Raw genomic sequence first — 13327 nt, 5'->3', positions numbered from 1 at the left:
AACAAAGAGTAGCTGCCTCTCGCCGCAACTAGAGAAAGACCGCGCACAGCAACGAAGGCACAATGCAGCCAATAAATTAATTAATTAATTAAAAAAAAACAAACAACAACCTAACACTTATATAATGCTTGCTATGTGTCAGGGACTCTTCTAAGCAATTTCCATAGAGTAAATTACTTAGTACACCAACACTATGCAATAGATGCTATTATCACTCTAACTTTGCAGATGTAGAAACTGAGGCACAGAGATGTTAATTACTTGTGTAAGGTCCCACAGCTCTTAAGAGGCATAGCCAGCAATTGAACAAAGGAAATTATATTGCTATATTCTGAATCAGTTCAACTGTTCTCATGAAGTAATAGAGTACTGAGAGATGGAGTGTGAATGATTTGGCACCACTCAGCACACTTTTATATGAAGAGTTATTTTATACGTGAGCAAGGATATCTTTTAAAGAAGTTCAGTCGAGCGATCTTAAAGTGTTGATGTGTCTCTTTAATAATAGTGTCTGTTAGGAATAATTTAAACTTTATGGAACTAACTCCATTGGCTATAATTTGCTTTTTCTTTTACATATGAACATTTTAATTCGGCATTTATTGACTGTCTATGATGTGAATCGCTCTTTGGTATGTAGTATGGGACACAAGCTCTACATTGCTATCTACAGAATAAATAAGCTCTACACTGCTGTCTACAAAAGTGATGACTAAAGTCTTTATATACATCATGATGATTTAAGTCTTTATATACATCATTTTTGTCGTTTAGAAATCTTCCTTATTATAATAACAACTTGGAATTGGAATATAATTGGCAATAACTGATCTGATTCTAGAAGAAAAATATGGGGCTTTGGCACCCAATGGAGTTAAAAGTCTCCTTCATTAATCTATGTGCATGACCTCTTTGGTATTTTGTAATCTCAGTGAGTCTCATTTCCTTCATCTATTAAATAGTGAAAATAATACTTTTCTTAAGGCTGTTAGGAGAATTAAATAGGATAATGTGCATAATATTATACCCAATAAGTATTAGTTTTCTTTCTCAAAGTAAAATATTTGGGCCTTGCCAATTTTAGTCTAAGTGAGAATTATCAACTTTATGATTGTCAAAGCTGGGTTATGAATTAGTGAAAAATGACTTAAAAACTGTGTAGCCATGCTGTTGTTTCAAATGTGATCTCTATGCAGACATGGGCCATATCTGTTTTGTTCAACAGTGCCTAGGACAATGAAAGTGATAATAATACACCTACTATCACCTTAGACTGTGGAAGGATGTTATGGCCAGTAGAAGACTGCAATTCTTGGGTGAAAAGTGTGCAGAATTCTCTAGTGTGCTCATTTCAAGTTTTTGTTTTATCAAAGTTACAAGTTCATGTTTAAAAATCATTATAGTTCACAAAGGTAAAATTATGACAAAAGTACAGGATTTTAAAAAATATTTGCAGCCAATATTCTGATAACTCTCTGAATCTAAACTGAATCTCTAAACTCTTAGACTGTAGTCTAAATAGCAGTAGTATTTTCTTTCACCTATTTAGAAAATTAAAATATTATTAAAGAAGCCATATACAACTGAATATGTTGGATGGAAGATATTTTATTTCAAGCATAATTAGGTATTAACTTAAGTTTATTCCTTTTAGTAGATTTAGTGAAAACTTAGTCATCTGATTGAATGAATATAGCAATCTTCTTTAAAAACTTATTATGAAATAAATAGATGAAAGAAGTATTAAAGTTGAAATAGTAACTTCTCACACATAAAAATGTTTTACATTCTACCAAATACAATATCATTAAGACAAGCTTGTGTTGTAATTATTATCTCTATTGAGATATGATGGGGCTAATAAATGATATTATAAAGGCAGGAAGATTCCAAAGAGAAAGGGAAGAAAAAAAGATGAGCTGCTATGTTACCAAACCTACAAGTCAGGTAAGGTACTTCTCTTCCCCTAGGAAGGAGTACTGGCCTGATGAGGGAAGGGGAATGGATGGTACAGCAAGAGCCTGGGTATATTATTCCAGTGAAAGAACTCCTCCTGGAAGAAAATACCTGGAATGAGGGGATGGTGGTAAGTGTTCTTCCCAACAATTACCATTTTAAAGATGGGAAAACTAAGTCTAAGAGTAGATTGACTAGCTTCAAGTATTACAAGTAAAAGGTGATAGAACTGGGAGTAAACCAGATGGTTTATTTCAGGTTTATCAGAGGGCCCTTATTAATGAGGTACACGATATAGTATCCTAGAATCACAGTAAAACCAGGACCTATACATGTAAAAGTCAGAGCCGAATATCATAAATTTGCAGCTTTCTTTATATTTGCTTTGTGATGAGGTAATGAACTTATTAGAATAAAAGTATTGTATATATTTTTATTTAGTGAGTACTCAAATGGTGCATACATCTGAATTAAATGACTGAAATATCTCAGTTATTAAGAAGCTATCATTGGAGACGTAGCAGAGTGTACATATGTTTATGCACACAGATATTTAACAGAAACACAGTAAAGAGGTTCAATTATATTCATGCTGCAGTATGGAGGTTACCAGAGAGTTAGTGAATGAGGAATTTAATCACTATTATTTTGTAGAGTGTAAATGATTGAGAAAAACTTACAGAAAGAGGTGATCTGAAGGTCAGTTCAAAGGAGAGAATGATTTTTAGCTGTTTCCAGAGAGTTTTTGGTACATTTTAGAGAGGCCTACAAAATCCAAGAATGAGAACCATGTCCCACCAGGACAACTGGTGGGTCTGCACATTTCAAAGAAGCAATAGCATGGTGAATGAAGTCTGTACCTCACTACACTCTGGGCAATAAAATATTTTAAGAGTCAGGTTCCATAATATGAGTTTGTAACATCTTATCTATAATTTGTGGGTAGATGGGCAAAGGCTTGGCCTTAATCACACATATAAAAACACGTTAACAGGATCATGTTTGGTTTTAACCCCAGTCTCTATTTTAGTACCTGCATTGCTTATCCTTACTGAAACTTGCTTTCCTCATCCGTAAGGGAAGTACTTTATGAACTGTGACATACTAATTAATTTTAGTTTTGAATCATGGCTCTTCTTTAAGGTTTTCTTTGTTCTAGTTTAGTGTCATTTGAGGGTGAACACTGGACAAGGCACATATAGAAAAACACAGGGTATTTCCTGCCTCCCAGGAGTTTTAAGAAAAGAGAGAACAGTTTTTAGAGGCTTAGCACTTATTCCACCCTTGGATGTTTCCCTACTAACATGGTTTCTAAAATTACTCATCTGTGTGGAGCTCAATAAATATTTCTCCACTGACTAACATAAGACAGGCAGATCAAATAATTAGATGTAACACTTTCATTCGTACAATATAGCATGTTATCTTACACATGAAAATTGCAAAATAATGTTCAAAGAGTAACCAAACTGGCTTTTAGGATCTAGCTGTGTCAGTCAGTTTTGGTTTATTATCTCTCTCCTCTGCCTGCTGTATCTTGTATTTATTTATGTAATCTTCATGTATAACTTCTAAACTATAAGAGCTAGCCACTATGGCTTTGAATGTAATGAAGTCACAGAATGATTAAGGAATTGTTTTCTAATGCAACTCTCCCTAAACCTCAAAACATTAGAATAATTCTATAGTCCTCCATTTGTCTCAGTTACTGCTTAGAGCACTAATGTAGCAGGTTGTGTGCCTAGGCATTATGGGGTACTTGCTTTCACTGTTGAGCTTTCTAACACTATAAATAAAACATAGATTATTCAGAAAGTACAAAGGTTCAACATCTTCCCACAAAATCGTTGATGAAGTTATTTCATTAATTAGCTCTTAAAAACAAAACAACTGATAGCAACAGGATACCTATTGATTTATGAGATAAAAAATTTCCTTTGAAAAGATAAATATTGATGCCAATACACTGGTGATGAAGTGGAGCCTAGGGTGTGGGGATGAGGCCAGCTAGCAGGCATTGTCTGAGTCAGGACCTTGAGCTGGGTCAGGAGGAATAGACCTTATTGATCATTGATCCTGGGGGTGAATGACAACATCCTGTGAGATGTCTGAGTCAGTTCTGAAGTAGGTTCTCGTTCAAGTTGGGCAAACATGTAAGAGCAATATATATTGCTTGGGCACCAGCCCAACCTGGAGTTGATGCTTAGGATGAGGTAGGTAGACATAGACTAAAGGATCAATTTTTTAAACCAATGAGAAAATCGCTGAAGTTGCTCTACTCTGGGCAGGCGTTGCGGGGTGCAGAGTACAACTGAGGAGTGGTTTATCCTTAATTCTTAAGTGTGCTAAAAGTAGACGTGTAGTTTTATTATATGGTATTTTGGGTCAGTAATGATAGTCTTACATACATGTCTGCTTCTATATGTTACTTATACATTATATATATTACATATGTGTATCTATATATTACATTAGTTCATACATGTACATTGTATAAAATTTAGAAGAATCAAAAGGGGTATAGTGAAAAGTTAGTCTCTACTCCTCTCTATGCCTCCCAGCCACCAATTTCCCTCCTGGAAGGTGAATTACAATTGCCAGTCTCTCACTTCCTCCTTTCATGCTCTTTGTTCTAGCCGATTAATCTCCCCAAGCCCAAGGGCTCCTGCTCAGAAATTTTCCAGCTTCTGCATTTTCCTGTCTGGTTAAATTTAACTTTATTTACCTATCTTTCAAAGCCTCAATGGTTTATTTATTCTTCTTTAATTTCTTTTTTCCAGTTCTCCTAACAAGCTCCCTATGTCTCATTCCTACAGGTACTTGTTCTCACTTCTCATTCATGATCTTCTCTCTTCTCTAGTCTATCTGAAATTTCTGCTTTTTGAGACTGAAGTCAGACCCTATTTCTTCTGACTGCTCCACCCACCCTCATTGATTTCCTTCTTCTCTGAACTCCTAGGCATCTACAAAGTGGGTTATGCTTCAATATCCCAAAATGATACCAAAATATGTTAAATAAAATATTAAGTTGCATTATTTGGCTGGAACTATATAAATCCAAAGAGGCAAAGAGGTTAGCTCAAAGCTATCAGCTGTTACAATTATCTTTGGTTAATGAAAAAAATTAACATACAGAATTTTTCAAAATATGGTTCTTGCGGGGAAAGAGAAAAAGGAGTACTTGCTGGGGAGAAGTTGCAAACCACTAACTGTACACACATCTAGTACCTAACTATGTAGTCAAGTGGTTGAGAGCATGACCTTTGAAGTCAGGCACATCTAGGTTTGACACTCTCTGATCTTTTGGAGCCTTGGTTTCTCAACAAGGAAATGAGTTAGCAAGTAAAGCACTCAGCACAACGCCTACTGTATGGTAAATGTTCAATAAATGTTATGTGTTATTGTTGTTGTTGTTAAATCTTATTTGCTATTTTGTAAGGTTTGTCTCCTGTGTTGGGCAGAATAGTTGACCCTCTTGCCCCTCCAAATGTCCACATCCTAATCACCAGAGCCTCTGAATATTACCTTACATGGCAAAAGGGACTTTGCCGATGTGATTAAATCAAAGATATTAAAATAGGGAACTTATTCTGGATTATCAGGTAGACCCAGTATAATCACAAGGATCCTTTATAGACGGAAGACGAAGGCAGAAGATTCAGGGAAGAAGAATCCGTGTCAGAGTTAGAGTGATTTGATGTGAGAAGGAGTCAATGTGCTGTTCAGGCTATGAAGATGGAAGAAGAGCCAAGGAATACTGGCATCTAAAAAGAAGCTGGAAAACATAAAGGGATTGTCTCCCAGAGCCAGCAGAAAGGCTTTTAGCCCAGTAAGATCTGGTTCAGATTTGTGAGCCCTAAAATTGTAAGATAATAAGTTTGTGTTGTTTTAAGGCACTAAGGTAGTGGTAATTAATAAAGCATCAATAGGAAATGAGTGTACCTCCCCAGCTGAAGACCAATTTCGTAAAGCTAATAGTGTCCAGAGTAGTGTGGGATGGGAACATAAATGAAAAAATTGGGTTTACTGAGGGTTCCAGCAGAGAGGCACAGCAACTTGTAAATTGCCCTTTATAGTGAAGAAGAGGAAATCAGAGTTAGCTACAAGCCAGGTCTCTTTCTAAATGTGGATTTCCATTACAATATAAATTGAAAATACTGGGGAAATTCCCTATCTCACTGCCCGGGAAAGATGCCAACAGGCCATAAATTCACCTATACTCCAGTCAGGTTTTCCCCCTAAGTGTCCTTGCCTCCCTTACTTACTGCTAATTTACAAGATCAGTAATAATCACTATCATGCACTGGGTGCACAGTCTGTGTCAGGCATTGTGCTAAAGGTTTTGTACACATTATCATATTTAATCCTCACAAAATTCCCATGGTGGTAAAAAGAAATGTGGTACCTTGTTTTTCAAAGTTCAGGTCATGAGTCTCAGTGGAAATTGAAATCAGTTTGGTGAGGATTGACAAGGAATTTTAAACAATAAAATACAGTAGAAAAATACCAGTGTGCTGCATAAAATGAATAAGTATATTTTCATAAAATTTGGTTTCAGTTATACATATAACAAAGACTCTCAAGTTACAGGTGAGTCTTAATTGATAAAATATATATGTATTGGGTTGTGTTGTAGAACATATTTCTCTTTTTTTTTTTTTTCTTGCGGTACGCGGGCCTCTCACAGTTGTGGCCTCTCCCCTTGCGGAGCACAGGCTCCGGACACGCAGGCTCAGCGGCCATGGCTCACGGGCCTAGCCGCTCCGCGGCATGTCGGATCTTCCCAGACCAGGGCATGAACCCGTGTCCCCTGCATCGGCAGGCAGACTCTCAACCACTGCGCCACCAAGGAAGCCCTGTAGAACATATTTCTTATAGTGGGTTACATTAAAAAACTTTTAAACCCACCAGTAAAGTGGTTAAGAGTATAGGCTCTGGCAAAAAGGTTACCTTGGTTTAATCCTAGTTCTTTGTCTTACTAGCCCTGTGATCTTGAGTGGGTTACTTGTTCTCTCACACAGTTACTTTGTCTCCTTGGGGCTCACCTCAAAGGGTCTTTTTGAGGATTAAATGGATGAATCTAAGTAAAGCAGTTTGAACGGTGCTTTAGTAGCAAACACTCAGTTACTGTTACTTTCCCAATGTTACCTGGTTAGCAAGTGGCAGAACTGGGCAGATTCCTGTTCTGTCTGATAAAGTTTAGTCTTGAGTTTGAAATCAAAGGTAATTGCAAGCTGACTTAGGTGTCCCGTCAAAACAAACAAAGAACAAAATAAGTCTGCCTTTACAATAATTTACCAGCAAATTAAAAAGATGGGAACCCTCATCTTCTCAGGAAGTTGGCCTATGTCGGCAGAGTCTTGTCTCTGAGAGAGTACAGGTTTCCTGTCTTGTTCTGCTCTGAGTTACAGGAGAAGAATATGTGGAAGGCACTAGGTTGTTTGACATATAGAACAAACTGGTGACTCACATAAAACTTTACCGTAGGATCACCATATAAATGTTTACATCTAAAAGGAATCAGGTAAAGGAGGAAATCATGGAAGAATCTGGAGGGAGGCCTTCAGCTAAAAGTTTGTGAGATGACTGCTTTTGTTATTGGTTGTATTTGTCTTTTGTTTTTTTCTGCTCTGTTTCCTCCCTCTGCTCCAGCAGGCAGCTGAGGCATTTTATCAATTTCTTAAAAAATTTTCTGATGCTACCTGGTGTTACGTGATTTGAGTGTTGGTTGAAATATATAGCCAGGCTATACTGCTTTCACAGGCTCTGAAAATTTCAGAATTTAAGAAGCTAATGAGTTTCTTAAGTTATGCGTAAACCTTAGTTGCTGAAAATTATTCTGGGCCTTTAAACTGCTGATTTTTATATTCAGCCAACAGCCAATTTAAAAATGAATTCCATACTACCTCCAATTTGCTTGATTGTAGAGTAATTTTATATCTAGTTAAGGTTTTGTTGGAATATGTATTTCTAGATTTTACGGTTTGGAAAGTGTGTGAATCCAGCCTCTCTACCAGGATGTGGCAGGGAGTTAGCAGTGTTTTGATCAGGGAAAGGAAGTAGATATATTCAGCACCCTGCCCCATCTCAACACATTCGTTTTCTCATCTTAGTAGTGGTAATCTTTCATTTGTTATTTTGGTTTGAACGTTGTTTGTAGCATATGGCCCTAATGCCTTAGAGCCCTAAGTAGAAGGGAAAGTAGTGCTAATCATTCTCTGACGGAGACGTACCCCTTCTTCCCCCACTTCTTTGTTCTTGAAAGATATGATTTCTCTTTTATTATTTATTTATACTTTTTAAAAGAGCAGTTTGAGGTTCACAGCAAAATTGTGGGGAAGGTACAGGAATTTCCCTTATACTCACTGCCCCTGCACATGCATAGCCTCCTCTATTATCAGCATCCCCCGACCAGAGTAGTTCATTTATTACACCTGTTTAACGTACACTAACACATCATAATCATTCAGAGTCCATAGTTTACATCTGTTTACATGACATAGTTTACATTGAAGTTCATTCTTGGTATTACACATCTCACACCAGTCAGAATGGCCATCATCAAAAAATCTAGAAACAAAAAATGCTGGAGAGGGTGTGGAGAAAAGGGAACACTCTTGCACTGCTGGTGGGAATGTGAATTGGTACAGCCACTGTGGAGAACAGTATGGAGGTTCCTTAAAAAACTACGAATAGAACTACCATATGACCCAGCAATCCCACTCCTGGGCATACACCCTGAGAAAACCATAATTCAAAAAGAGTCATGTACCAAAATGTTCATTGCACCTCTGTTTACAATAGCCAGGAGATGGAAACAACGTAAGTGTCCATCATCGGATGAATGGATAAAGAATATATGGCACATATATACAGTGGAATATTACTCAGCCATAAAAAGAAACGAAATTGAGCTATTCGTAATGAGGTGGATGGACCTAGAGTCTGTCATACAGAGTGAAGTAAGTCGGAAAGAGAAAGACAAATACCGTATGCTAACTCATATATATGGAATTTAAGAAAAATCATGTCATGAAGAACCTAGGGGTAAGACAGGAATAAAGACACAGACCTACTAGAGAATGAACTTGAGGATATGGGGAGGGGGAATGGTAAGCCATGATAAAGTGAATGGCATGGACATATATACACTACCAAACGTAAAATAGATAGCTAGTGGGAAGCAGCCGCATGGCACAGGGAGATCAGCTCGGTGCTTTGTGACCACCTAGAGGTGTGGGATAGGGAAGGTGGGAGGGAGGGAGACACAAGAGGGAAGAGATATGGGAACATATGTATATGTATAACTGATTCACTTTGGTATAAAGCGGAAACTAACACACCATTGTAAAGCAATTATACTCCAATAAAGATGTAAAAAAAAAAAAGAACACTTGAACAATTGTATTTTTTGTTTTTGTTTTTGATATTTTAGTTTAAAATTTATTTCCTGCCCCCAATCATCCATTAAGCCCCCAGGAGAAGGAAAAGTGGATGTGACTAGAAATAGAGAGAAACTTTCTTCACGACAATGGCCATGGCAAGCTTAGGCACTTTTGGTGAAATCTCTCTGTGAAGTACTGGCAGAGGAATAAAAGTCAAACTGACACAGAAGTATTGCTTTTTTTTTTTTCTTTTACATCTATATTGCAGTATAATTGCTTTACAATGGTGTGTTAGTTTCTGCTTTATAACAAAGTGAATCAGTTATACATATACATATGTTCCCATATCTCTTCCCTCTTGCGTCTCCCTCCCTCCCACCCTCCCTATCCCACCTCTCTAGGTGGTCACAAAGAACCGAGCTGATCTCCCTGTGCTATGCGGCTGCTTCCCACTAGCTATCTATTTTACGTTTGGTAGTGTATATATGTCCATGCCTCTCTCGCTTTGTCACAGCTTACCCTTCCCTCCCCATATCCTCAAGTTCATTCTCTAGTAGGTCTGTGTCTTTATTCCTGTCTTACCCCCAGGTTTTTCATGACATTTTTTTCCCTTAAATTCCATATATATGTGTTAGCATACGGTATTTGTCTTTCTCTTTCTGACTTACTTCACTCTGTATGACAGACTCTACGTCTATGCACCTCATTACAAATAGCTGAATTTCATTTTTTTTATGGCTGAGTAATATTCCACTGTATATATGTGCCACATATTCTTTATCCATTCATCCGATTATGGACACTTAGGTTGTTTCCATCTCCTGGCTATTGTAAATAGAGGTGCAATGAACATTTTGGTACATGACTCCTTTTGAATTATGGTTTTCTCAGGGTGTATGCCCAGGAGTGGGATTGATGGGTCATATGGTAGTTCTATTTGTAGTTTTTTAAGGAACCTCCATACTGTTCTCCACAGTGGCTGTACCAATTCACATTCCCACCAGCAGTGCAAGAGTGTTCCCTTTTCTCCACACCCTCTCCAGCATTTATCGTTTCAAGATTTTTTGATGATGGCCTTTCTGACTGATGTGAGATGATATCTCATTGTAGTTTTGATTTGCATTTCCCCAATGATTAATGATGTTGAGCATTCTTTCATGTGTTTGTTGGCAGTCTGTATAACTTCTTTGGAGAATTGTCTATTTAGGTCTTCTGCCCATTTTTGGATTTCGTTGTTTTATTTTTTTTGTTATTGAGCTGCATGAGCTTCTTATAAATTTTGGACATTAATCCCTTGTCACTTGCTTCATTTGCAAATATTTTCCCCCATTCTGAGGGTTGTCTTTTGGTCTTGTTTATGGTTTCCTTTGCTGTGCAAAAGCTTTGAAGTTTCATTAGGTCCCATTTGTTTATTTTTGTTTTTATTTCCATTTCTCTAGGAGGTGGGTCAAAAAGGATCTTGCTGTGATTTATGTCATAGAGTGTCCTGCCTATGTTTTCCTCTAAGAGTTTGATAGTGTCTGGCCTTACATTTAGGTCTTTAATCCATTTTGAGCTTATTTTTATGTATGCTGTTAGGGAGTGATCTAATCTCATACTTTGACATGTACCTGTCCAGTTTTCCCAGCACAACTTATTGAAGAGGCTGTCCTTTCTCCACTGTACATTCCTGCCTCCTTTATCAAAGATAAGGTGACCATATGCGCGTGGGTTTATCTCTGGGCTTTCTATCCTGTTCCATTGATCTATCTTTCTGTTTTTGTGCCAGTACCATGCTGTCTTGATTACTGTAGCTTTGTAGTAGAGCATGAACTCAGGTAGCCTGATTCCTCCAGCTCCGTTTTTCGTTCTCAAGGTAGCTTTGGCTATTTGGGGTCTTTTGTGTTTCCATACAAACTGTGAAATTTTTACTTCTAGTTCTGTGAAAAATGCCAGTGATAGTTTGATAGGGATTGCATTGAATCTGTAGATTGCTTTGGGTAGTAGAGTCATTTTCACAATGTTGATTCTTCCAATCCAAGAACATGGTATATCTCTCCATCTATTTGTATCATTTGTAATTTCTTACATCAGTGTCTTATAATTTTCTTCATATAGGTCTTTTGTCTCCTTAGGTAGGTTTATTCCTAGATATTTTATTCTTTTTGTTGCAATGGTAAATGGGAGTGTTTTCTTGATTTCACTTTCAGATTTTTCATCATTAGTGTATAGGAATGCAAGAGATTTCTGTGCATTAATTTTGTATCCTGCAACTTTACCGAATTCATTGATTAGTTCTAGTAGTTTTCTGGTAGCATCTTTATGATTCTCTATGTATAGTATCATGTCATCTGCAAACAGTGACAGCTTTACTTCTTCTTTTCCGATTTGGATTCCTTTTATTTCCTTTTCTTCTCTGATTGCTGTGGCTAAAACTTCCAAAATTATGTTGAATAAGAGTGGTGGGAGTGGGCAACCTTGTCTTTTTCCTGATCTTAGTGGAAATTCTTTCAGTTTTTCACCATTGAGTATGGTGTTGGCTGTGGGTTTGTCATATATGGCCTTTATTATGTTGAGGAAAGTTCCCTCTATGCCTATTTTCTGCAGGGTTTTTATCATAAATGGGTGTTGAATTTTGTCGAAAGCTTTCTCTGCATCTATTGAGATGACCATATGGTTTTTCTCCTTCAATCTGTTAATATGGTGTATCACACTGATTGATTTGCATATATTGAAGAATCCTTGCATTCCTGGAATAAACCCCACTTGATCATGGTGTATGATCCTTTGAATGTGCTGTTGGATTGTGTTTGCTAGTATTTTGTTCAGGATTTTTGCATCTATGTTCATCAGTTATATTGGCCTGTAGTTTCCTTTCTTTGTGACATCCTTGTCTGGTTTTGGTATCAGGGTGATGGTGGCCTCGTAGAATGAGTTTGGGAGTGTTCCTCCCTCTGCTGTATTTTGGAAGAGTTTGAGAAGGATAGGTGTTAGCTCTTCTCTAAATGTTTGATAGAATTCGCCTGTGAAGCCATCTGGTCCTGGGTTTTTGATTGTTGGAAGATTTTTAATCACAGTTTCAATTTCAGTGCTTGTGATTGGTCTGTTCATATTTTCTGTTTTTTCCTGATTCAGTCTTGGCAGCTTGTGCATTTCTAAGAATTTGTCCACTTCTTCCATGTTGTCCATTTTATTGGCATAGAGTTGCTTGTAGTAATCTCTAATGATCTTTTGTATTTCTGCAGTGTCAGTTATTACTTCTCCTTTTTCATTTCTGATTCTATTGATTTGACTCTTCTCCCTTTTTTTCTTGATGAGTCTGGCTAATGGTTTATCAATTTTGTTTATCTTCTCAAAGAACCAGCTTTTAGTTTTATTGATCTTTGCTATCGTTTCCTTCATTTCTTTTTCATTTATTTCTGATCTGATCTTTATGATTTCTGTCCTTCTGCTAACTTTGGGTTTTTTTTCTTCTTCTTTCTCTAATTGCTTTAGAGGCAAGTTTAGGTTGTTTATTCGAGATGTTTCCTGTTTCTTAAGGTAGGATTGTATTGCTATAAACTTCCCTCTTAGAAGTGCTTTTGCTGCATCCCATAAGTTTTGGGTCGTCGTGTCTCCATTGTCATTTGTTTCTAGGTATTTTTTGATTTCCTCTTTGATTTCTTCAGTGATCACTTCGTTGTTAAGTAGTGCACTGTTTAGCCTCCATGTGATTGTATTTTTTACAGATCTTTTCCTGTAATTGAAGTCTAGTCTCATAGCGTTTTGGTCGGAAAAGACACTTGATACAATTTCAATTTCCTTAAATTTACCAAGGCTTGATTTGCGACCCAAGATATGATCTATCCTGGAGAATGTTCCACGAGCACTTGAGAAAAATGTGTATTCTGTTGTTTTTGGATTGAATGTCCTATAAATATCAATTAAGTCCGTCTTTTTTAATGTATCATTTAAAGCTTGTGTTTCCTTATTTATTTTCATTTTGGATGATCTGTCCATTGGTGAAG

The sequence above is a fragment of the Leucopleurus acutus genome, assembly GCF_964270905.1.
Source record: "Leucopleurus acutus genome assembly, chromosome: 17".
Classification (NCBI taxonomy): domain Eukaryota; kingdom Metazoa; phylum Chordata; class Mammalia; order Artiodactyla; family Delphinidae; genus Leucopleurus; species Leucopleurus acutus.
This window is presented reverse-complemented; position numbering follows the sequence as displayed.